Source organism: Mustela lutreola, chromosome 8 (assembly GCF_030435805.1).
Source record: "Mustela lutreola isolate mMusLut2 chromosome 8, mMusLut2.pri, whole genome shotgun sequence".
Taxonomy (NCBI): Eukaryota; Metazoa; Chordata; class Mammalia; order Carnivora; family Mustelidae; genus Mustela; species Mustela lutreola.
The window spans coordinates 4,340,884-4,367,932 of NC_081297.1; the positions used below are offsets into that span (position 1 = coordinate 4,340,884).

At 45.1% G+C, this 27,049-nt stretch overlaps 2 long non-coding RNA genes across 3 annotated transcripts; one reads left to right on the top strand and one right to left on the bottom strand.

Moving 5' to 3' along the window:
- Positions 1-2,511: 2,511 nt before the first annotated feature.
- LOC131838044 (uncharacterized) lies at positions 2,512-14,246 on the bottom strand. Of its 2 annotated transcripts, none has more exons than XR_009356430.1 (3): positions 14,132-14,246; positions 13,460-13,556; positions 2,512-2,998 (listed from the first exon to the last, which is right to left on the bottom strand). It is a non-coding gene; the product is annotated as an uncharacterized LOC131838044 (long non-coding RNA). The 2 variants fall into 2 exon arrangements; XR_009356431.1 differs by lacking the exon at positions 2,512-2,998 and adding an exon at positions 11,055-11,563.
- On the top strand, positions 13,130-16,254 carry LOC131838043 (uncharacterized). Its single transcript, XR_009356429.1, has 5 exons — positions 13,130-13,299; positions 13,477-13,554; positions 14,105-14,890; positions 15,452-15,511; positions 15,813-16,254. It is a non-coding gene; the product is annotated as an uncharacterized LOC131838043 (long non-coding RNA).
- Positions 16,255-27,049: the final 10,795 nt, after the last annotated feature.

The following is a 27,049-nucleotide window of genomic DNA, read 5'->3' on the forward strand; positions in this document are numbered from 1 at the left end:
AAAAAGTATTCTGTGGTCAAATAATGAACGACTATAGTCCATGATAGACCCCTGCCATGTCCTCTAAGCCCTTAGAGAGTCATGAAGCCAGCCAGCAGATTAGAAGCACTGCTGAGCCCTACAAAGAAGAAACCATTTTAATCACATTTAACAGGATTTCACAAGGATTTTTTTAGTCATTGAACCTATTTTTAAATATTCCCTTAATTTTTAGTTACATTTATTAACATCAGGTGGACACACTTTTAAGAAATGCTCCTTGGCGGCGCCTGGGTGGCTCAGGCAATTGAGCGTCGACTCCTGATTTCAGCTCAGGTCATGATCTCATGGTTAGGAGATCGAGCCTCACACTGGGGTTCTGCGCTGGGTGTGGCACCTGCTTGAGATTCTCCCCTCCCTCTGCTCCTGCCCCCACCTCTCTCCTTCTCAGAAAGAAGGAAGGAAAGAAGGAAGAAAGACTCCTTATATTAAAAATTTGAGGTCAAAATTAGTGATAACTGGATAGGACTACTGCATTCCAAAGGCCACTCCAAATTTAGAAAATTGTTTCCTTTTTACTAATTTCTGGTGCCAGTAGAGCCATTACCTGACCTTCCCTCTTCTTTGAAAAATACTGGTGATGTGTCAGACACTGACCTTATGGCTTTGCATGCTTCTGCACTGGTCCGAAACACACGTGTGTGTCCTGTGTGTACAGGGCCACATATGTGTGCACAGACACCCATGCGCTCACACACAAGCACACACAGCGCATGAGAAGGGACAGCAAGAAGAGCCCCCTGGAAACTCATTTCCAAGCAGCATGTGTCAGGATAGAGATGGGAAGGCGGGTTTCCACGATAACCATCTGGAATTTCTAAGTGACGCTGCGACAGAAAAGAGCCACATGGAAATGAGGTGGTGGAAATGTGGGGCCCAGAAGGTGGGGTGGGGAGCACTTGGGGAGCTGCTTCCTCTTCCGGGAACCCACAAGCCCCTTGGAACTGTCTGGGAGAGATGGATAAACTTTATTCAGGTTGTAAGCTGCCGTGACAGTTATCAGCGGTGGGAATCTTGTGGAAGAAAGAGAGAAAGAAAGAGAAAGAGAAAGAAAGGAAGAAAAAAATCAATGTGTGTGTGTGTGTGTGTGTGTGTACCATTTTACTTCCATGGTGAATGTGAAGCTTCAAGACTTCTGATCTGCTGTCCTTACAGTCTACCCTGGTCACCTGTCCTTGGGAAAGTTTGTACTCAGCATACTGTACATCTGAAATCAAAGCTAATCTGAAATGACTTGAATAAGCACCAAGCTGATAGGAGAAAGAGTTATTTCCTAGCAATATCTGTGCACACTTCATCAATCAATACAATTATATCGATATCCTCACAACCACTCATTCTGAGTTGCCTGGGAAAGTATTTAAAGACAGATGGTCTGGGGCACCTGGGCGGCTCAATGGATGAAGCCTCTGCCTTCAGCTCAGGTCATGATCCTGGGGTCCTGGGATCAAGTCCCACATCAGGCTCCCTGCTCAGTGGGGAGCCTGCTTCTCCCTCTGCCTCTGCTGTTCCACCTGCTTGTGTGTTCTCCCCCTCCCCCCACCTCTGTCAAATAAATAAATAAATCTTAAAAAAATAATAAGTAAAAACAGATGGTGTAAAGAAAAGATAAAAATGGTTTCCAGCCTGGGTCCCTGGGCTACACCATGTGGAGCTGCCACGAGTGGCGTCAGCACAGTGGAGAGAAGCATGAAGAGAGGTGGCAGGCAGCAGCATGGAAAGTAGCCAGGCACCTTCGTTCCATGGAGAGGAGCCAGGCCAATGGGACTGGGGCAGAAATGGACACAGGCAGACCCATGGGAGTCGAGGGGCTGTGCCCAGCCTCGACGGGGCATGGAATCCCAGAAAGGCAATCCTCAGGGGGCTGGCTCTCCATGAAGTCTGCTGGAGGAGGAAGACGCACAGGGCCGAAAGGACTAGTACCTATCTTACAGAAAGAACACCAACCAGTTGGCTGGTTAGCAGCAGAGTCTGCAGCGCTGCCAGCTCATCCGCAGCAAGGCACCTCGGAAACGGAGACGGTCTGTTTTGTATGTGGGAAAGTGTGCTCTGTTCTCTGCATCCTCGTCATCCAAGAAAGGGACTTCCAGAATCTGTCAGTGGATGTTGGAGTGTTGGCCCAAGGCTCCTGGACAGACTCGAGAGCAGCGAGGGGGCAGCGGGGAGAGGCGACCCCAGGGTGGTGGGGTGAGAGGGCCCGACCCAGTGCCACGGTGGTAGAAATGGCTCTTCTATCCTTGTTTATTTTACTCGTAAAAGAAACTTAGTGCTATTGCCACTTCCCACACTCCAATTTTTCTTCTAAATCACTGCTTGGGTTAGACATTCTATGGCTTGTAATGAGAACGGTAAAATGCCTTGTTCTTATTATGGCAATTTGAATAACAAATACGGAATGACACAACAAAACAGCCCAGACGATAAAAATAATTGTTAACCCATTTTACTAGCTCGGTGGCCAAATTATATTTTTATAGATTACAGTGCGGTGGAGGTAAATGTGCTCACAGGTTCCTTGCTAACAAGGTCACCAGTTTAATTTGAATATTTTCCACAGCTGTTGCTCTCACACCTAAAGAGGGAAACAGCTCCAGCTACGTAGGGCAAGCGACCAGGAATGCTAATGAGTCTAACAGATTGGTTCAAAATAGAAGCCTAAACCTTCAGTTCATGAGGACACGACGGTTACGAAACCAAAGCCGAGGAGCAGCAATCTGTGTTCGGGAATTCAACACAGCAGCATTGCTTGGATTTTTGACATAGTTCTTGGCCCAGGCTTGGCAAAAATGTGTACACTATAAATAGAGAACGGGGAAGAAGGTTACAAGACACCACACAGTTCCATGAACATGAATGTCGCTCTTAGAAGACTCAACCAAGGACGCGTTGAACACATGCCTCGTTTCCCGGGTTGAAGAGAATGCCCGCGTGGAGAATCCTCGAGGAGCGCTATCCTGTGCTGTCAGGACAAAGTTAAAATTTAGGATCTGCAACAACACACGTGGCATTAAGTTATGCATCCAACAAATAATGCAATTTGGGCATCCAAAAAAGCCATCCTGTTTTTTGTTTCAGTAACCTTGACTTACACTCCTAAACGATGCGTGTTCGTGTGTTTACACTTTCCGCAGCCCCGTACACTGAGCTACCGGTGATGGGAACTCGCTGCTACTAACGAAATATGATCACCAGGGTGTGCGGCGGCAGGGGTTGCACCCCTGGGCACGGAGCACACGGGCACAGAGACGGCCTTCCAAGGGCGGTCTGGGCATGGTGCAAAAGGTCAGATGCTTTCAGACTTGGACTTGGAAAGACAGATCACAGCATGAGCATGCCACCAGACGCCCACAAACACACGGTCTGCATGGGCACATGACATGGAAGCGGGCAGCGGACAGAGGCAAGGACTCAACGCGGTGCCTCCCATGATGTCTCACCCTTGGGAAATGTCAAGAGGCTGATTCTCCAGCTGATTCCCTACTCTTCAGGGAAGGAAAGTGTTGTTCCAATCTCAGCTAACAGATTTGAGATGATAAACTCCCAGGAGCCAGACATCACCCTTTGGGGGATTCCACGGGGCCCTTGGCTGGTGTGTGTCTCCGTAACTGTCCAGGGTCTCCTTGAGGAAAGGCAGGCACTTAGAGAGAGCCCATAACTCTGGCAGAGCACTGAATTTGCATTTAAAAAAAATTAGCCTAGAGGCTTGGGAAGGGGGACAAATGGAGATTATCTCCTAATGACCTAAGGGAAGAATAAGAGATAAATTATTCCAAAATACTAGTGATGATTTACCTAATTAGTCTTTGACAGCTTGAAACGTGTCCTAAAGAAAAAGGTAAGGCAGCAATCTGGGAGTAGTCTGTGCTTTAGAAAAGCGAGATTAATTAATTGTAAATATAAAAACCACGTCATTGGATTATATGATTTCCTCTGAGTAATTTTAATTACTAGGTATTTCAGGACCTTCAAAAACTTCCTTAAGCTAGAATTCTTTTTATTTTTTAAGAAAACTTACCTTGAGTTTTGCATCCTACTAAATATTTTACTTGTAGAGCCCCCCTGTTTTTTATTATAAGGCTTTTTTTTTTTTTCTGATTTGGTAGCAGGGGTAAAGTAAGCTAAAAGAACATAGAGAAATCCTTTCACAATTTGTTTCAATTTAACATTCAACAAGGGAGAGATTTGTTTCCTCTGCAGATTTTAAGAGATTTAAATAGGGCCGTTTATGTTCAGCTCAATTAAGCTACTGATCATTCCATTCTTTAAGCAGTAAAGTGTCCTCAACCCATTATGACTTCAGAACAGTAAAATAGCCTGGGCTGTCCGAGTCCTCACTCTGCAGCACTCATAACCCATGCGGCTACCGTTGGTGACTGTTATCAGGACAATTAACGTGGGCCTACAGTTCTCGCTCTGGTAGGTACCAGTGAGCGCGTCTGATGATCTCCAGACCTGCTCCTGGGGCAAGACAAAGCCAGCCAGCTCCCAAGGAGTCAGGAGAGAAAGTCCACCTGCAAAAGGAAACACCTTAGAACTTAACAATTCCACGTCTTGGGACATACAGAGAGAGAGAACTAGACACAGCTGCTGACGGCATGCTGGGAGAATTCTACGCACCTGCCGACGGTAGCTGGTGTCCCTCAGTCCCCAGGAAGACTGGCCATGGTGCCACGAGGTAACCGCACAGGTAAATGGCGGTGAGGTGGCTGTACTTTTGGCACACATTGGATTATTTCATTTATCTCCATCTGACCAGTATTTATTCTGGTTTTTAGTACATCAGGAACAAAACAACAACAACAACAAAAAGGTGCAATGAGGCATGCCCAGGCCTCCAGACCTTCACGTGAACCCTTTTCTGACAAGGAGGCCCCCGTGGCTCAGTCAGTGAAGTGTCCGGCTCTTGATTTGGGTTTAGATCATGATCTGGGGGTCATGGGAGGGAGTGTTGTGTTGGGTGCTCTACTCCGCTAGGAGTTTCCTTGAGAGTCTCTCCCTCTGCTTCTCCCCCGGTCTCTTCTCTCAATAAATAAGTGAATGAAATCTTAAAACATTTTTTGTGTGTGTGCCAAAACAGTGAGAGTTCTTTTTCAAACAATACCCAACTATCTGGTTTCTGACCTGCCTTCTGACTCCATACAATGACACACATTATGGAAAAACATACATAAATAAGAATTTGTTTGAAGATATTATCCATCTACCAAGGTAAGATCACCCAGTTTCACAATTGAAAATATAAGACACAGTGAAACTTGAATTTCAGTTAAACAGAAAGTAATTTTTGATGGATTTGTGTCCTACGCAGTCCTTGGGGCTCACTTACCCTAAAAGTGCTTATTGGTTATCTCACATTCAAATGTGATGAGGCAGCCTAATATCATATATCTACATTTATACCGGGATGCCTTCAGATAAGGACACTGACATAACAGGTGTTGGCCAGGATGTGAAGCAGCTGGAACTCTGCCTTTCAGGTTGTAAATTGGTGCAAGTACTGTGGGAAACATATTGGCGCTATAGGCAAAGCTCTAACAGACTCACATCCTGTGACCCAACAATCCCACACCTGGGTATATACTCCGTAGAAATGTGCACATATGTCACCAAAAACGGATACAAGGATGTCCCAAGCAACATTTCTCATAACAGCCCCCAGTTGGAAACAGCTCAAATGTCCATCAGGAAGTCTACGCAGCCGCGAAATGAACACATAACCAAAGCACAGAGCAACATGAGTGACGCGCAAGCCTGACGCTGAGTGTAAGAAGCCAGATGGAAAGGTCTACATGCTGTCTGGTTCTGTCCATGCAAAGTTCAAAATGATAGCAACTGATTAGGGTGCTGGCTATTGGGAACAGAGGTCACTCTGGGGAGCCAGGTGAAGTGGATGGAGAGAAGTGGACATTCCTCTTCTATGCATATACCCTGCCTCAAGCCAAAAGGCAGCTCTACTGGCTTACTCACACTGGGATAATTCGCCAAGCTGTATGCTTGGGATCTGGCCATGTTTTTCTGTATCTTTTGATGTTTATAATTTTAGAGAGTATTTTTTAAGTGCTTAATAAATGAGTTTTACTTATTTATAAAAAAGGGAAAAAATCCAATTATCCGAGATGCAGTGAGGGGTTACCACTGTATTAGTCAGGGTTCTCCAGAGAGACAGAACCAATAGGATCCATAAGATATAAATTTTTTACATGAATTATTAAATATATGATTTCATTTGTGATTGGCTGTAAGGAATTGACTCAGAATTATAGAAGCTGGCAAGTCCAAATCTGTGGTGTGGGTCACAGGCAGAGATCCAGGACGGTCGTGGGGCAGAGGAGGTGCAGATGAAGGCTGGCTGCCGGCAGAGCTCCTTCTTGCCCGAGGACGCCAGTAACTCAGCCTTCAGCTGACTGGGGGAAGCCCGCCCCCATCGGGAGGGCAGTGCGCCTCACTCAGAGTCCACCGATTTAAACGTCAGTCTCGTCCATAAAGACCCTCCAAGATGACACATGCAATTACCCATCACAACAGCACACAATTAATAAAGAAAGAGAATCACTTGATGACACGGTGGGCATTGGGAAGGATCCCTTTCTATGGTGGTCAAGATCAACATCAGCGATAATCTTTCCAAACCGATTCGTTCTTAGAGATGGAAAGCTTTCCCACAGGGACTCAGTGTTCCTGAGATGTGGTACTAACGCCAACGCAGCTATCAACCCTCACTTGTCCGCGCACAGTATGGGAATATGAACTCTCCCCTATTGCTAAAAGGTGTGGCGCGACATCGCAGCCCTGTCTGTATTCCACCTCGACCTGGTCTGCCTGGGTCTCTCTATCGAGAGTCCGTTGCACACACTGTAATCAGAACTCTCTTTCCAAATCCAAGGCCACATTTGTTCACATGGGTTGCGAGCGAAAATTTCCTGCTCAACAACCCAGTGCCCCCAGGTGAACACACCCGAACTCTGTAGAAGAACCTTCCAGTCCCTCCTTTTCCTTCACACCAGCTGCCCCTGCACCGCCCTCACTGGGTTCCCAGCTCAGCTTTCTTCCTATTTTCCTCTCTTCTGCACACTATGCTACCTGCTTCTTCCACTCACCGGGTGCTCCTGGACACACTCCCTGTCTCCTGGTCTCCATGACTGTGGTCACAATGTTTGGTTCTAAATCCTGAAACCAAGCATTCCTAGCTGCCCTGTCTCTGTCTGGTGGTCGATGTGGGCAAGAGTCCTAGATCAGGCATAAAGACCCCACTCCAGCCCCACCACCGAGTACCTGACCCTGAGCAAACCACATCTCCTTCCAAGCTCTTAACATTGTGCCTCAAAGTAGGAAACATACCAAAGACGTGGTTGTCAAACACTTGTTCTAGTCTGTTTGCTTTATAAAACTCTTTTCTTAAAAAATGCAAATACGTAGAAAGATACACAATAAAAACTCCCCTTCTTGGGCACCTGGGTGGCTCAGCAGGTTAAATCCTCTGCCTTTGGCTCAGGTCATGATCTCAGGGTCCTGGGATCAAGTCCCGCATCGGGCTCTCTGCTCAGCAGGGAGCCTGCTTCCCTCTCTCTCTCTCTGCCTCCCTCTCAGTCTACTTGTGATCTCTCTGTCAACTAAATAAATAAAATCTTAAAAAAAAAAAAAAAACTCCCCTTGTCCACCATGTTCTCCTTTCCAGAAGCAGCCAGTATCAGCAGATTCTCATTTACTGTTTCTAAGCTATGTTATCTATATAGGAGAAGAGATGTGTTTTTCTCCTCTTGCACAAATGGGGACAGACCATGTGTGCTATTTTGCATACTGCTTTTTTCCCCCCACTTAACAGTATAAAATAAGAAATAATTCCATATTTTTACAAAAAGAGTCCTACCCACGCTTAAGAGCTACCTAGCATTCCACTGTGTGGATTTTTATAACTTGTTTAACTATGGACCTAGTGATGGGCATTTTGAACATTTCCAGTGTTTTGCCATCAGTTACAATGCTGTAATGAGTAGCCCATGAGAAAATCTACTTCACACAGGTGTGGATTACATCTATGGGATATGTTCTTAAACGTGAAAATGCCAGATAAAATGGTAGCCACATCTACAATTTTTCTGCTATAGCTAACTCTCATGGTCTAGATGTGTATCCATCTCTGCCAGGGCCATAGGGGACTTTCTATTATGTTACACATTTTCCAAGAGAATGTGTATCATCACCCTTTGTGCTCTAACAATAGGACTGGCAGAAAATATCTCCATGAGGTTTAAATCTGCACTGTTCTAAATGAGCTTGAATATCTTCTCACTTATTTAAGATCTATTTGTATGTCCTGTCCTTCAACTGATCACAAAATGTGCCCTTTTATCTACTGAGTTCTGAGCATTTTCTTATTGATGTCAGGAGCTTTTTATATATTGATAAAATGAGCCCTTTCTAACATCAGTCCCAAGAGATGTTGACTATGGCAGTGTTCCACCTACAGTTTTGTTATATGGAGCACAACTTGGAAATATTTCTTTCCCTTTTTTTGCCCACAGATCTTGGGTCATAGGCCATATTTAAAAAGTCTTCCTTGGGCGCCTCGGCGGCTCAGTGGGTTAAGCCTCTGCCTTCAGCTCAGGTCATGATCTCAGGGTCCTGGAATCGAGTCCCGCATCGGGCTCTCTGCTCAGTAGGGAGCCTGCTTCCTCCTTCTCTCTGCCTGCCTCTCTGCCTACTTGTGTTTTCTCTCTCTCTGTCTAATAAATAAATAAAATCTCTAAAAAAAAAAAAAGACTTCCTTGTTCTGAGTTTATTTATTTATTCATTTATTTATTGAGAGAGGGGAGACAGAGGGAGAGGGAAAGAGAGAAAATCTTAAGCCTACTCCCTGCCCAGCACTGAGCCTGACATGGGGCTCAGACTCACCACCCTGAAATCATGACCTGAGCTGAAGTCAAACATCAGACACCTATGGACTGAACCACCCAGGTGCCCTCAAGATTATTTTAAAAATATCTTCCTTTGGGCGTTTCTCACGGACTTATTTCTATTTTTACCTTTAAGTCTTAGATTCATCTGAAATTTATTCTGCTCCGAGGCATGAGGTATGAAGTCACGTTTCCTTGTGGAGGTTCAAGAATCTCATGAACCAACTCAGGAGATCAATTACATTATTTTGCGATTATTTAGAAATTGTCATTTGAAAAAATATGTGATTCCTAAATTCAGCTATAAACTTTATTCTGCACGTTTCAGAGTAAAGAGGAGAGGAATCCACACCTGTGAGGTAATGGTCACATCTGGATTTATGGTCTCTTCTTTACGACACAATGTCCTCCCTTCTCCCCCATATACGTTCCCTCACAGCCACCAGGCACTTGGAGCCCACAGGATGGCGATCGCTGTCACAGACTCCTCTGTGCCACAGTGTGTGATTCTAAGTCTCTCCCTTCACCTGCCGTCATCCTAGCATCTTGACTATGATTTATGGTCATCTCAAAGGCAACCCTCGTTGTTATTTTATCTTGCATTTAGCATGAGAAGGGGAAAAGGTATTTGAAGCCAGATTATTCAAGAAAAGCATTGACCCAGTGGCATCATCAAACCTCCAGGAAGAAACTTAATTATATCCCATTAAAAAGCTCAATGCTCTCTTGCGATTTGAGCATATTAATGCAATTCAAGGTTCAGTTCAAGGTTCTTTAGGCAAAACTCACCTCTGAAAACCTAAATGGAGCTTGTGGTCTTTCTACCCTTGGAATGCCCAGTTGGCATAAATATTTTTGGAGATGGGCTCTCACTGCAAAATTTGTACTCTCTTAATTTGATACAAATTGTTAGCGTTAGACACTTTCCAATTCAATCACCGTGTATCATGGCTTCGTGACTTTTCATTTCATTCTGCCTTAGTTTGACATATATTTTTTTCTAAAAATTTCTAACACTTTCATTACATGTAATCTTAATTTCCCCTTAAAAATACATATGTGGGGTTGAAAGAAGATAGGAAATCAGGGACACGTTGGCTTTTACTGTAGATAAGGAAAATGAAGAAAAACAGAAGTGATTTGGGAGCAAAGGTTAGAAACTAACTGCTCCACTCTGGAATATCATTTCTGAGATGTCTATGCGTTCCAGGGAACGACACGTCAGGCAGGGAGCTGGGAGTGCCTAAACATAGGGATTTGGAGATCAGCACAGAGAGAAAAGAAAGAAATCACTTAGAAGAAAAAAAAACAAAAAGTGAAGGCAAAAAAGAGGAAAACCATGCTCTGGGGCTGGTAGAGGAGAAAATCTACAGGAAGGAGAGGGAGAGAAGAGTCAGATCCTCGGAGACCCCTGACAGGGAGGGGTGGGTACGTGGTCAGCGCTGTGATCGCCATAGTGAGAGAACGGCTCATAGGCAGAAGGTCTCGGGGCTCATGGGGACGCAGCCGGACTGGACTGGAAGCTGAGTTGAAGACGGTAACGAGAAATTGGAGTCGGCAAGACCAGACGAACCAGTTCCAACCTAACCCAGTGATCGGATGAGAAGAGGGACCAGCCAGAAGGAAGAAACAAGCGAGGAAAGTTCAAGTGATTTCTAAGACCTTCCTGACTAGACGACAAGCAATTGGCAGACACACGGGGGCTGCTGGGTGGTGGGAAGGGCCCTCTTGGGCTCTGTGACTGTAAATTTACATGGAGGCCTACATGGTTTTGTCTCTCCGGCATCAGCTGTTGGGGTGGGGAGGACTGCGAAGGAGAAAGGTGGTGGTTGGGCTTCACCAGAAACACGGCTTCCCAGGGGAACGGCCGGTCTTCAGTGGGAGAGAGAAATGTGGGGCCGATGGTGTCCTATACCTCAAAGAAGCAGAGGGTTTTGAGGGAGAAAAAGAGGAATGGGTTAGGAACGGAGTCTTGTGCCTTCCTCTTTCTTGCAAACAGAACCCATGGAGGCAGGCAGCGCCCCTCCACTCCCAGCAGGGAGAGCGCTCCGGAGCTGCCTCCCCCACCCACCACACTCAGTTCTACTCCCCACCCCGTTCTGACAGCCCGTCCGTCCTGAGCAAGGGAGACAGGCTTGCGCGATGAAGGTGGGATGGCGAATTCTGTGACCCAGCTGACCGTAAAAATTCCCTCCTGTGTTTTCCAGACCGTCTTCTAAGTGAACTGTCATTGGAAGAAAGAGGAAGATGGCCTTCTGTAAATTCCCCATTCAGTCAGAATAACATTTTCATTTTGGAACTGCGATGTACTCTTCAAATAAGTCAGGTATGTGGTGGGCGTTGGTGGGAGGACCTTCCAAGAGTTTGATATATGAGGTCACTGATTTACCTGATAACCTGCACGCTTTATAAATGAGCAGTTGAACTCTCTGCCAAATTTCAGTCCTAAATCAAGATCCAGGGACTCAATTGTGCATTTATAAAAGTGAAGGGAAGGTAACATGATCCCCGGGAGGTAGCAGCCTGTTTATTGCCATGGGAATGAGAACGCAGGAGGGCACAGGCAAGAAAAGAAAACCCACCAGATCTTGGGAGGCACGCAAGCTGAGATGCATCGCTGAATATGCACGCTGCAAAAATAATAATAATAATAATAATAATAATAATAAAATAATAATAAAAATGAAAAAAAATTGCATAATCAAAACCAAACAGAAAACAAGAGAAACTGATCTAAAGCTTCTAAATTACATCTTACTTATTCAAGTGTCCTTTCTTCCACGTAGGCCGAAGATCATTGCCTCCTAAATTCTGACCCCACCCTCCAAATGTTGAGGAGGATATTCTTGAAAGTTTTAGCCAATGTTTCCCAAATCTTGTTCCAAGGAATAATGTCAGGTTGGCTGCCTCAAAGTCTCATCAGGAGCTTTGGAAAAATGAGAGATTCTGGAGCCCTGTCCCAGAAATCCTTACTCGGTACGCCCTACAGGAGTAGGGCCCAGGAGTCTATAACTCAAAACAGATTTGCCCAGCCGACCATGTTAACCAGTCAGACAGAAGAATCCCTACTCTAGACTTATTATCGAGGAGTACCATTGAGTCATTTTAGGTTATGTTGTCATAAAACATATCAAATTAATAAAATTAGAAATTTTAACTCCTGTTCCTCCAGGCTGTACTATTTCGAGGATGATTTCAAGGATGATCCCATCAGGAGATGGCTGTGATGAATTCTACCTTCCTTCTGCTACCACCAGGGAAGGCAGAATACGGAGTTACAGTCAACATGGGTCTGTGTTCCTGACTTCACACAGCACGACAGAACAGACCACCAGCGCCCTTTCTCTTTTCAGAGTGAGATTGGTGCATGGCCCCTCGAAGAGATTGATTTTCTGATCTCCAAGGACTTGATTCACTCAGCAAGACCAAGAATTCATGTTCATCTCAACCACACAGGACCCAAATAGATAGAATCACCTCCTTGATTGCAGTGATGATTCAAACAATAATTGACAGTGGAAATTCCATTGATAATTGCAAGGTTCTTCCATAGATACTGTTAGACATTCTAGGGCAGTCATGAACAGCTTGACCCTTAACTAATGCTTTATGAAATAGAAGTGCAAATAATATTTCTTAAATGAACAGATTACCTTTTATAAGTGATTTTAAATATAAATCAGTGACCGCATTAATCCACCAAGGGTTATGAGAGTACATTGGAGTGTGTCCTCGAAAGCTCTAGCCATTAACGTGTTTCATGTCTTTCAGAGCAAACGAATGGGTCACTTCCCATCAGGCGTCAGGTTACATCATGGCCCTGTACTCGGGTCAATCGTCGTGGGTCGATACCTAAGTTAGTTAGGCATACAGAGTCAATTGATTAGAGGATTTTGGAAGCCCTGTTAAAGTTACTTAGCTGTTCCTCAATATGTGTGCCTTCTTTTTTAGTCATAGAGCTTTTGATTTCCGTGAAACCACAGAGCGACTCAGAATAAAGGCAGCATTCCCGCCGGGCGTGGGTACCCAGGTGATTGAAGGGCCACCCCCTTGGATGAGTGGGAGTGGGTGCAACTTCCAGTACCAGCCTTCGGGGGACAGCGTGTCCCTTCCTTCCCCGTCCCCCTTCCAGCTGGCAGAGTTCCAGGGTGGCAAGCAGGTGTCCAGCCAGCAGGGCATCAGGAAGGGGTCTCCTAGTGTCCTGTTGTCCCTCTGTAGCAAATTAACAGTTCTCTGAAGCAGGTTCCCCACGCCAGTGACTTCTGATAAGGCCAGAGAAGAGTTACCTCCACGGTGAATGTCTGTCCACTGGAGAGCAACGCAGCGTGGAGACCATGACGTGTTTGACGAAAGCTCTCCATGGATAGTAATTACTATTATGCACGATTACTAATGGGCATGGTTGGGAGCAGAGACCGCTGCTTCGCGGCAACTGGCTATAGACTTTCTTGTTTTTTAATAACATATGTGTCAGCCAAACAGACATCTGCCTTAACAGCTTTTACTTATTTCTACTGTTTGCTTACCTCCCTGCATTAAACAGGGCTCGGTCGCTGGCATAGTCATCTGAAATCTCCATGTCCTGATCCTCAGAAATCACATCTTTAATCATCGCTGCCAGGTCTGTGGGGATTTTTGTGAAAACAATCAGCCTTTCTTTAAGCTGAAACCGTTCCATTTACCTTGAAGTTCTTTTTTTTTTTTTTTTTTTTTTTTTTCCCCTACTCATAGTTTCTGCTGATCTTTCCTGGCAGAAGGGAAGTTTCGGTTGTTCCCGCATGGACTTGTTTTCCTACCTGCGGTTCAAGTATAAGCCTGTTTGCAGCCGTCCCCCGGCAGTGCCGCAGTGTGGGTTGTGTCTCTGGCCAGGGGACTTGGGCACTGAGTCTGGTTATTTCATAGGGGATTTTGGAAAGGGCTTGCAGCACTTACTATGACTATGCTGGCTTGAATTTAATGGAAGGTATGTGTCACCGGGGAAGGACGGGAGATGTCTCATGTGGTTTCCCACTGAGTTTCATCAGGGTAACCCGAAAGACCAACTCTGAGGCCACTCCACAGCGGCGAGGAGCTCAGCCTGGTGTTTCCCATAGAACAAGCATGGATCTGAACAGCAAAGGAAACCCTGGCCTGGCTGCTCCGCTGAGTAATGCCATATATGGAACCCACAGGACTCGCCACGAGTAATCCAGACTCACCGTGGGATGCGTCATGCATCAGACTGGTCAAGGGGTCCCCAAGCGAAGGGGAAGCAGCAATGACAGAGGAGGCATCTCAAGATTCTCTCTTCAGGACACCTGAGAGAATGGCGGGCGGGCTGCCAAGCAGCCGGGAGCGAACAATCCGTTGCATAGTTTTCTGCATGCGTCAAATGCTCGTCCTATCCAGGCATAGGTTTCCATTCAGCAGAGATGTGTCGTGGGGCCCTTGGGCTTCAGGGGGCAATGTGGCAGTGCTGTGTCACCCCAGATGCTTGATCACATTGCCATGTGTGCACACATGCTGGGGCTTCCATGTGTACACACACAGCCGGGTCTTAAGATCACATCAGCACGTGTGCACATGCAGCGGGGTCTTCTGGTCACATCATTAGGTGTGCAAACATGCTGGGGCTTCCGGTCACATTGCGAGGTGTGTGCACACACTGGGGTTTCCAAACACATTGTTAAGTGTGCACACACCGTGAGGTGTTACGATCACGTCACTACGTGTGCACACATGGCTGGGCCTTCCAAGCACATTACAACGTACGCACACACAACTGAGTCCTCCAGTGACATTGCTAGGTGTGCACACACGGCTGAATCCTCCAGCCTGCCAGCTGCCCTGCTCTGAATTCTTACCACTTTCCTCCCCTAGACGAGCACAGAGCAAGTGCTGAATGCTGAGACAGAGGACGTTTATACAGATTAGAACTGTCAGATAAGACAGGATGCCCAGTTAAAGCTGAATTTCAGGTAAACCCCAGGATTTTTTTAGTGTTATGTCCCAAGTCTTCGTTTTTGCTTGTTTACCTGAATCTGAAGTTTAGCTGGACTTTGTGTATCATTTATTTGCTGAAACTGGCAACCTTCATCCACATTCAATCTGTGCCACTGACTCAGACACAGCATTAAATGTCAGAGGCTCTCCCTTTCTCTGTGTCTAGAAGGCAGGGGGTGAGGTTGCTGTGAGAGGGGAAAGAGAGGGTTCTAATGCTCACCTCCCATCACCTGGCTCTGTGCCCATCAGTTCAACGTATGTTCCCTTGACAGGGTCTTATTTTAGATCTCCCGTGTGCCGAGCAGTGTCTTCTGCAGAAGTCATCCAAGATGACTAAGATGTGGGTCTCGGCAATTAATTGCAGCAGTCCTGTTTTACCTTTTTAGTAATCCTGTAACACAATAGTTATTTCTATTCTACACACGAGGAGAATGAAATGCAGAGAATTGGTCACAGGACAAGTTGCTAGGGGAATTGGATATTGATGTGACTCCAAAGCTGAACACTTTTCCTTATTCGGTTCTGCTTCCACACAGCTCTCGAATGACAAGGCCGAGTGGAGTCTTAGCCCCCAAAGCACTACGACTCTGTGACGGGTAACTGCCCTGTTTCTTCTTCCCCCCTGTGGATGCTCATGGCTTGCTGATATCCCGTGTTAAGGGAGCTCTTTCTAATCATGCTGTGTCCAAATGCCACCCTGTGAAATGTCAATAGAGGACGTGTTATCCAAAAGACAACTGGAGTCTTTTTTCTCTTGCTGACCTTCCCTTGCAATCTTCCTTAGATGGGATTCAGGGAGTTTTAGGAAGGGCTGAGCCCATGGGGAGAGGAGAGGATGTTTGTTGAGCATGAGGCTCGGAATAAAAATAGCTAAATGCTTAATGGTATCTTTTTTAGGTCATGTCAAAATGTCCTGGGGCTCAACAGTGGTGGCAAAAGAGTTGTATGAAAACATCTTGCTCGGCCAGCTGAAGAGATGATGAATTTATTCCTAATCATTCACCCGCCACCTTCTGAAGAGCAGCTCTACCTTCCTAGAGGGTATGACCAGAAGCTGCCAAGGGGCCATTGCTCCCTACATGTCAACTGACCTAGAGCTCCCTGAAGGGACTTCTATGATTGGTTGCAGTGTTAAATGTTGTGCCTAGGATGCAGATGTTTTGCTGGTTTGCTGTTCATAAAAATAGCTGCTTACAGTTCAAAGATGTGAAGATTTCTACAAAGCTTATCAGGAAAAGGATAGTATCCCAACATCCTCCCCAATTTCTCAGAGTAACCAATCTTAATTTGTTTCATGTGTTTGTTTCCATTTTTTTTTAATAAAACAGTTATATTGCTGCTTTTTAGTTTGTTAGATTGATGCATAATCTAGGAAATGGCCACAGTGGAAACCAAGGTTTGGCTTTCTTTCACCACACTATCCAAGCATCTAAAACACCCTTACTATCCACCCTCCTCCTGATACAATGAATTTCGGCTTTATCAATCTTCTCTGTACCTGTTGTTGAAACTATGTGAATGCTGTCCACAGGTGAGACAAGTAATATAATATGATGAACTTCCATGTACATTTTATTATCCTTGTTTCTAGTAATTAATGATCATCTCCACTTTCATGGCTTAGCTATCTCTACTTTCCACAAATTTAACCCCAAATACTCCATTCATTGTCTAAACCTCCTCAGAACCGTGTCAGCTCTATCAGGTATCTTGTCAGTTTTGGCTTTTTGAAGGACACCTCCTAGAGCCCTCTGACCTGCCCAGAACAAACTGGCCATGCTCTATGCCTGGTCACCTTCCAGTTCCCTCTCTGTCATCCTGGGAGCCTACTGCTCTGATGCGTCAGAACACTGGTTTGATCTATGCCTCCTTCCTTTATAGGGTGTGTATCCTTCAGTGTTTCTCCAGAGAGGATTCTTAAAGATAAATACTGAGAACTGACATATTGAAACATGAATATATGTTTATTGTAATATCATTATTAATCAACAGTTGGGCTGGGTATAAAATTCCAGGTTCAAGGTCACTTTCCTTGGGGATTTCGAGGATATTTTTCTATCACCATTCAGCTTCCACTGTTTTGGTTGAGAACTTTGAACATTTTCCACCATTGATGCTTTATGTTGACCTGCTTGTTTTCTCTCTGGAAGCTGGTGGGATTTTTCTCTTTGCTCCAAGTGTGACATCCATATTAATATGGTAAACATAGTTAAGACTTACCTACTTAATAAATATGCAGTTATGTCAAAATTTGCTGGATTTTGCTAGATGTCAGGGAGTCCCTGAAAACAGGACACACACTATGCAGCTCTGAGACCCAAAGAGGCACAGAGGAGTGAGAACCAGAGACACAGCTTTCCAGCTCAGACATTTTTGTGGATTTAGACAAATCCTAGGAATCTGCAGAAAATTTTGGCTCCTGTAGCTATAGCTGCATACTTTGTATTTGCAAAAGCCATTTCCTGCTAACACATACACTTGGATAAGAACCCATGTGAAATAGGGAAATATAGATCAGCTACGCCAGCCATAAAGCAAGGCTTGGCAAGCCAGATTATCAGAGAGTTTCCTAATATCAAGGAGGGAAATGATATCAAAAACAAAACAAACAAAACAAAACAAAAAACAAAACCCTTTTGTCTTTATCTTATGACAACAAACTAAGACATAAATTTGATATTAGTCAAAGAAAATAATGGTAGGATCTAATTTTGCAAGGTTATTTCTCTTTCTTAATTGTTTACCCCAGAGTTGAATACAATTCTCAGTAATAACCAGGAATGCTTCTTCTTCATTACTTTGTTATTAGAGTAATCATCTGCTGCTGCCAATAGGAAGCTAAGTCATAAACACCGAGTTACATAGATAGAATCCTGTAGGTATCCCTGTCTCCAAAGCCAAAGCTTCCAGACATATCAATCAACCCAGCAAGGGAGGGAATGCCAGAACATTTAGCCCACCTTGTGACTCATCAGCTTGTCCAACAGGAATAAATTTTTTCCAAGTTAAAAATAGAAGACACGGTTGGAGAAATATGAAATTTGGAAATTAATATGGTGGAGGAAGAGCTAACCATGGAAAGAAAAGTGTAAAAAGAGAAAACCTGAGGTTAACCTGAGACATTCCACTTTGCTTGGGATGGGGAGGTGCCAAATGCAGCACTGGAAGAGAGGAAGGAATCCAGAAAATCCCCACAGCCTCAATTTTTAAACTACTCAAAGGTTCACACACATCCAAATCTCTGAAGGGACTTGTTAAGGAACTTAAACGCCTGGCTCCTATCCCAGATCTGCTCTATCAGAAGTCGACATTTTGGGACTTTTGGAGGGCTCAGTCGGTAGAGCATGTGACTCTTGATCTTTGGCCCCATGTTGGGCATAGAGCTTCCTTAAAAAACAAACAGAAATCTGCATTTTAACACACTCCTCACATGACCCAGGCATGTACGGAAGTTTGGTGATGAATGACTGATCTTGACTTAAGAGTAGGAGGAAACAGACACGAATACACCACTGGCCTGGAGGGGAACAGAAGAGGAAGGGAGTTTCCATATTGCATCTGTGCCTCCTTGTTCAACTTTCTTCAAACAAGGTTAAGGGTCAGCATCTAATTTTTACCTTGTTTCTTATCTCCCCCTCCCTCCACAGATAGACTTTAAGATGCACACTCTTATTGCTTCTCAACCTAAAGCTGCTCTCAAAGTTCATGTTTAAAAGACTTATTTATATCAGGAAGACAGAGAGTACATGTGAGTGGGGGGAAGGGGCAAGAGAGAGAGAATCTTCAAGCAGGCTCCCACCTCAGAGGGAAGCCCAATGTGGGGCTCGATCTCACCACCCATTTGATCATGACCTGAGCTGAAACCAAGAGTCAGATGTGCAACTGACTAAGTCATTCCGGCACCCCAAAAGGGACTTTTACTTAATGACAGGAGGTACATTTATAACTTATTTTAGAAAACTTGGGAGAGGGGTGCCTGAGTGGCTCAGTCTGTCAAGTGTCTGCCTTGGAGTCATGATCAGGGTTCTGGGATCAAGTTCCACATCAGGCTTCCTGCTCAGCAGGGAGCCTGCTTCTCCCTCTCCCTCTGCTGTTCCCCCTGCTTGTGCTGTCTTTCTGACAAATTAATAAATAAAATGTTTTTAAAAAAAGGAAAGGAGAAGAGAGGAGAGGAGAGGAAAGGGAAAAGAAAAGGGAAGAAAACTTGGAAGATTTTGACCTGGGCTGGGATGATAGGACAGGATTGACATAGAAACATACAACAAGTTGAAAGATGTCCCCTGGTGGCTACCAGTCCTCTAGGCCAGATGGTAGGTAAGCCACTGTCCTCCCTCCCCTAAAGCCCAGGGAGCTGGAGACCCAGATATTAGCATAGCCCACCAGATGAGCTGGGTGCTGAAACTGGGTCCACGAGTAGACATTCCACAGTAATAGCTCTCACTTGTGCATTCTCCACTCACTGTGGAGACCCATGAAGACAAGAAAGTCACATCCCAAAACCACCTAGTGTCTTGCCAATATGCTGGTAGGAAGTAATGGAAATCCAACATAAACTACCTTCACCAGAAATGGGATTTGATTCCTCTAGGAGAACTAGAACCAGAACTGGCCTGGCTCTTTGCTGAATGAAGTGTCTCTGGTCTTGATCTCCCTCCTTTTTTGTCTCTCTGGCCGAAGAACCTGGTTTCCTACAGGCTTTGGGGTGGGACCATTCTACAATCCCAGGAAGGCTGTGGAGTGTTGCACCGTGGTCACTTGCCCACCTTTGGACCAACCATTACACCTGGAAAGAACACAGAATTGGCCAGGCCTTGAGGATATGCTGCCCATGGGTTTGGGGTGGTGGCTTTACTCAGAAGCCCCGCAGGACTTAATAAAGGTGGTATTAGCAGAAGACGAGGGAAAGAAGCAGGTGCAAATATCCATCATTATCATTTGCTGACTTTGTGACTTGCTCGAATGAATGAATTCCTTTATGCCAACTAGGGTTGTTATATGAATTAAATAAGATAAATTATGTCAGACCCTTGGCACACAGTAGCTAATCAATATATAGTTATTATTACTGCCAAATAGCTTCCTTCTTAAGAACTTACAAGCCATGCAAATATATAAGCTTAATTAAACCCAACCTTATTTACGTGATTGAAAACCCTCAAGAATCCTAATGTAATCATTTTACAAGAAGGTGTTGGAGACAAGACTCACACCTACCTTGCGAGCTAAACAGCAAGTAAATCAATCCAATTGGCCTCTTGTCCAATAAAATTGTTATGTACCAGAGGCACACGCAGATTAAAAAAACACACAACAACAACAACCTGGAGAGGATTCCTTGCACAAATCTAGTCTAATAGTCCCATATCATGGATTAGGACATTGGCTGGAGAGATAGAGACAGAGGTCTAGGCGCCCAGACGCTGTTAGAGGCAAACTGGGCCCTGGACCCAGGAGTGCTCGCCACACAGGACTGCCACCTCCCCCTGCCCTCCCCCTTTGACCGCCTGAGCGGCTCGCTAGCCTAGAACAGGAGAGTAGACCTCAGGCACCTGGGGCAGCCACTCAGGTTGAAGGTGATCATGAAGGTCAGTCAGAGGAGAACGTAGCTGCAAACGTGGCTTCCAAAAACTCGGCAGCCACTGGTCTCAGGCAGCCGGTGTTCCACGGAAGCCAAAGTCCCCCTGACTGGCATCGACCCCTGTAGCACACCCTCCAGGACCCCCCACAGGACTTTCCCACAGTAGAAAAGTGAGCGGGAGCCAGTGGGCCAGCTGCCCCTTCCCTTGCACAATGTTCTCCCTGCCCGTGCCTCCTCCCAGGGCTCCCCCCTGCAGCTGGCCAACCCGAGGCGCTCCCAGTCCCTCGCTTCTGCAAGAACGCAACATGTGTCCTGTCTGCGGGTCTGCAGCATCTCTCTCCCTAAAGCCTCACTGACTTCCGCCCCGTTCCCTAAATCTACTGAGCTCATTCACCTTATTCCTATCAAATTCTTCTTCCCATAAAACAGAGTCACTTTTGAATTCCATCTTTAATTAATGCAACATACACAACCCAAAAATATTAATTGTGCAGGCAAAATGCAGCAAAGGATCCTGCATGAGACCTGGGACACAGAAAAGGGGATTGACTGGGATTCACCGGTTCACCTTGAACACCCCCAGGGCCAGGGAGGAGCAACTTTCCCAGATGCTCGTGTGTGCCAATGTGCAGCCAAGTTTGGGAACCACCTTCCTAAGACACACGCCCACTCAGCTCTCCATTGTTAAAGGTGATGCTTCACACAAGGTTGACTTCTGCTTTCCTTCTCCAGCTCAGTAGTTTGCAAACTTGAGCATATATTAGAATTAACGGGGAGGCCAGTTAAGATGGATTTAGGGGTGTCACTCACTGGGTTCTGATTCTGTAATCCAGAATGGAACCGGAAGTTTGCAGATCTGCTAAGTTCCCAGAAGGTAGGAGCTGCTGGTTGGGACCTATGGTTTGGGACCTGTCCCTGGCCAATTTTTCTCCATTTGGCCACATAATTGCCTAGAAAGAAAGGTCCTAATGAAGGAAAAGAGATGAAACAGGCCCTGAATTTCCCATGGTTACTTAAAGCACGCATTAGCCATTATCTGGCTCACATCTTAAATGCAGCATTGGATAACGTAGATGAGGTGAGTGTTGGAGAATGTCACTGGTTATTATCATAACTGGAGAGTCAGAGCTACTGGAGTCTGAATCCGGATTCTAGAACTACCGGTTACATAAGCACAGGAACATTGGCCTTTCCCCCTGCTAAATCTCAATTTCAGAGTTATAAAGTAGGATAAAAATGCACCCCAGGGACATGATCACATAAAGGTAAATGAGATAAATTGAGTGCAACACACAGCACATCAGAGATGCTTTGTAAATATGTGGCGGGTGATTCCAGTCAATGACAGAAAGGGTATGCAAGCTGCCAGGCGACACATCAGCGGGCCTGCTTGTGCTGAACCAGGACACATAAGGATCTGAAATGGTGAGCGCTTCCTACAAGGTGTCCGAAGAGATCTCCAACCAGAAGCATCCAAGTCTGGAAGTTCATGTTATGATACTAAATACTAAATACATTAGTGAATCTACAGAAAATAAAAATAAAGCCGTCCCGATGCTACAGGAAAATGTACGGTGAGGGATAGGACATGGGGCCGGGCAGCCAGGTTCGGGGGCTCTGAGAGCGAACTTCTACATGGTTCGGGCTTCATGAGGTGAGCAGTTGGCAACCAGCAAGAGGGCACTTGGTCAACACTGATGTTACTCCATGTTCTTGAGTCCCAGGTTCCCGAGGAAGGTCTGTACACAAACAGTAGGAGGAAGAAAGGTTTCTCTGTTTTTGTGGTTTCCTTCAGCGTTTCCACACTTAATGTGGATCCATTGGTCTTTAGCGGAGTGTAACAGTAACATCTGGCGAGAGGACCTGCTCCACGTCGGGGGACGAATGGTCTGTAGCAGGAGGTATAACCTGGGCCCCTGTAGATTCAAGCAATCCTTGCCTTTTAGTATCTCCTGCTGGTTGGGAGCTTTGAAATCAGGCGTGTTTGGATTTGAATCTTTTTGCCATCACACCCATGCTGTGTGACCTTGGTCAGGTCACTTAACCTCTCTGAGCCTAAGTCTCCTTTTATGAAAATGGTCATTATCATGCCAACGTGATAGGACTACTGTCAAGTTAAATCAAGCTGTGCATGTTCTGGATATGTAACAGAGCATATATGAGAATTAATGTAATTAATGTAATGTAACAGGAGGTGGGGAAGGGGTGCTTATTAGGAAAGTACCTTATATTTTGATTGGAGACCATCTGCCTGGCACTGCGTCCACAATGGGTCTCATAGTGGAAAGAAAATGCCCTCATGATGAGCCACATCAGGAGAGTTTCCATCACAGATGACCTTAACACAGGAGATTAGTTTTCAGGGACTAGGACTCAGGGCGGGTAACAGTTTAGTGTGGGATGTGTCGATGCTGGGGTGGAGATGGAAGACCATCGAACCGAGAGGAAGCGGAGGGTAGTGGACGGATTTTCCAGGGGAGGAAGGAGACAAAGGAAGAAGAGGTGAGCCTGCGGGGGGCTGACACGGGGGTCAAGAAAAGATCAGCCCCCTTCACTCAAGGGAGGAGGTGGCCCTCACTGCCCTGGGTCCTAGCCCACTGTCTGTGGGCCACAAGGATGAAAGAGGAGGAATGAACACCCGTCTGCCCCAAATCCATTCATCCTGGCCACTGGCCAGCCACTCTCCAAACCACCCCCTCCTGTTCTTTTCGTCTGGTTGGAGGAATCAGCCCCGTTGTTACTAGAAGCTTCTTTCTGTGCTGACGTGCTCATGCACTTAAAATATCGATGGGGAAGACAGGACATATGATAGCTGAGTGCGGTTGCAGTAAGTGCGGTTGAGTAAGGAAGGTGTGAGCTGTATTATAAAGTCAGGGCTGAATTGTTGGCTGTTCTTCGGGAAAGAAGGAAATCATAAGATTATTTGCTATGTAAAAGAAAATTTATTTTCAAGAATGTCTAGTGCTTTCAAAGTTCCAAAAAGGCCAATGATAAAGCCAGGAATTCTCTGATAGATGCACTTTTTTGTAACGTATACTATATCTCAATTGAAGGCTCACATTAAAATTATTTAGCTATCACATCATCTTGGAACGAACCAGGGGCCCTTTCTGTTACGAGAAAATTCTTGCCGAGGCATAAACAGCTCACAGCTGGGACTGCTCTGGGGAACCCCCTCATTCAGACACAAAGCTGGGGCATCCATAAAAATAACCTTGGCGAATATAATATTACTAAACGGTTTCTGTACTAGAAGATTTACCTGCTCCTTCCAAGTTGCCTGTCCACAAAAAGGCATGTCAGTAAATCCCAGGATGCTCTCGAAATAGCGCATCCTGCTGAGAGCAGGTGAGGTGTGGGGGACACTCTCCCAGCGTGAAGCCCATGCCCTACTTAATCAGATGTGATTAAAAAGAAATCCAAGTTTAGTTGCTGCTATGCTTAGCCAAGAAAAAAGGCTCCAAAAAGCCCCAAGGTCCTCTTAAGAGAATACTGATGCGATCCTAAACCCAGAGCTCAAGGCCAGGCGGTATGAGCTCCCACTGCTCTCTGGAGAAGTCCGTCAGGGGTTTAAAACCTGCCTGTGGGGCTGGCCTCAATGTGGGCACACTGCATGGACATACACATGCACACACGTGTGCACGCACACACGAGGGCATCCAGTGTCCGTCCAGCTACTGCAGGATGCCACGACTAGCGGGATGACAGCCACTCACCACCAGCGGCAGCATCGGGATCCTCAGGACACATGAGCCCAAGGGAAACTAGGTCAGCCACGGTTCTTAAGGGATTAACACTGAATCTTCCTTCAAACTCTCCAGGATGAAAATGATGCAATATTAAAGACCTCAGGCTTCCGTCTCTTCTGATTATTTTATTTGCTTCAAATTAAACCACTTTTTATGGGTAATTTATGGATTTCTACAAGTAACTGTGTTTAGTTTTATTATATATCATACGTTTTAACTTCTGAACCCCCAAAATTCAATGGACATAAATCTCACCCTGTGGTTTAAATAACAATAAGGAAAGAAGGCATTTTTCAGACTTTTCACTAGCTTATTTTTTTACCTAAATTTTGGAAGCTAGTCTTTCCCCATTTTGTTGAATTCAAATCTACCTGCCATTACACACACACACGCGCACACACACACACATTTTTTCCTTCCCATATTGGCTGCTGTGATAAATACACATTTGATCTTTGTCCGCAGTTCCTGGCACACTGATCCGAAAACTCTCAGCATCTCTTGGAGTGATGTGCGTCTTTGGCAGGTTAATAAGATGGTCAGTAGCTGAGGTTCCCTAGAGGAGGGCTGGTCGCCAAAAAGTCCAGATCAGGACTATCGAATTGGAACTTTCCAACCCACTGAGGAGAGGAGAGGGTGCTGGAGAGTTCAATCACCAATAATAGACCATGATTTAATCAGTCATGCCTGTGTAATGAAATCCCCATAAAATTCCTAAAGGATGAAAGTCAGAGAGCTTCCTGACTGGTGAGCACCGCAAGGGGCCAGGAGGAGGGTGTACTCATGAAGGGTCTGGGAGCTCCTGGCCTCGTCCCCAGAAAAAGGGACAGAAATAAAAATGGTCGGTATTATTAATTTAAAAATAAAAATTATATTATAGTCTAAGAATAAAAATAAAAATAAATACTTATTTTAAAAATAAAAATATATTTTATATATCAACATTTAAAATATATAAAACATAAATGTATGTTACATCATCATATGATATATAATATATAGTTATAATTTTATACATACACACATAAACACAGAAATTTATTATAGGAATTTTCTAACATAGTTATGGAGGCCAGGAAAGCTGATGGTCTTCCTCTGCAAGTTGGATAGCTGAAAGCCAGGGGTGTCATTCAATCTGAGTCCAAAGGCCTAAGCACTAGGAACTGACATCTCAGGGCAGAAGAAGACAGATGTCCAAGTTCAGCTTGAGCAAAAGAACAAATCTGCCTTTCCTTTGCCTTTCTGTTCTATTCAGACCTTCAACTAATCAGATGAGGCCCACCAACACTGGGGAGGACTATCTTTCTTTTCTTTACCACTCTATTGATTCAAATGTTCATTTCTTTCAGAAACTCCCTCACAGATATGTCTAAACAGAATGTTTTACCAGCTATCTGAGCATCCCTTAGCCAGAACTGACACAGAAAATTAATCATCATGGGAGTAACAAAGTATCCATTGCGAAAGAAAAAAGAATCTGTGAAACTGACCACAAGCACCACCAAACAAACAAAATGTTAAACCGACTTACAGAATTTCTTTCTTTCACCTAGAAAACTTATCAGTGTTATTTCTTTCATGTTATTAAGAAAACAATCATAAATTTGTTCTGACTACCTGGCTGTGATTACATGATTCTGTGAAAAGATATAATTTCACACAGTGGGAGGAAGGGCTGATTGCTGAGTATTTCATGATCAATAACTATTCTGATATCTCCATCCGTGAAAGGGAAGTTCAGAACAACACGCAGAGCTATAGTGTATGATGATCGGCTGGTAGCAGGGGCTGCAGAGGCAGAACACACAAAACTCTTCCAAAACAGACATTTACATCTTAATTTAATGTGAGCATGCCGCTTGTTCACAGGAGTTTTTTGGGAATTACAAAAGGATGCAGAAGACAAGAGGAGCTTCCTGAAGGCTGGCTGCTGTCAATCTCCTTCAGGCTGTCCATGCTGGCCATAGCCGGGCTCGTATAGAAACTAGGCAAACCAACAGACTTAACGAAGATCCAAAGGGCAAAATGTTGAGCAGATTGGGGTGAACAAGGCCAGGAAGCATTTGGGGAAGGGACTCAGGCAACACAACATGACTCCTTGCTCAGAGGAGATTGGTGGAGGGAATGAAAGGTGAGTCACCACCATGGGTCCCCTGCCAAGGCCCAAGAAAGACACCCAGGTGAGGGGAAGACAAACAGAACCCCAATTGTTGGTATCCTTGGACAGAGTCAAAGTGAGCACGACACGGGTAGATAGGCACACCCACGGACCCGAGAGGCTTTCCCTTTAAGACAGGTGCGTGCTCAGAGTCCACCGGGGCTCTCTGAGTCCACAAAATAATCTACCCCTGGAAAGACAAGGGCAGGAAGTCAAGCAGGTAGATGTCACACCACTAAGGAATGGCTTTGGTTTAAAACCTCTTTCCTTTTACATTCCACGAGCCTGAAAACTACATACAAATAAACCTAAAGGGTGACCATGTCCACAAAAAAATCAGTTCACAAAAAGGAATAGATGACACCACCTGGGAGGCTAAAGTGAGATTCGCTACAATCACCTGCACCCCAGGTGGCTTTTGGAGCTAGGATAGGACTGTCCCAAAGTGCCATCCAAATATTGATGGGGGAGGGGGGAGTTGCAGGCGCTTTACATTTTCCTCTGAGATATTACTTCACTACTACGGTGATGTTTGCAGGGAAGACTTGAAGAGAGACCTCTTATCTTTTTTCTAACTAGAATTAATTTCCAATTCTAACTTTAAAGTTTCCAAGGGAAACATTTCTTAAGAATAGTATTTTGTCATAAA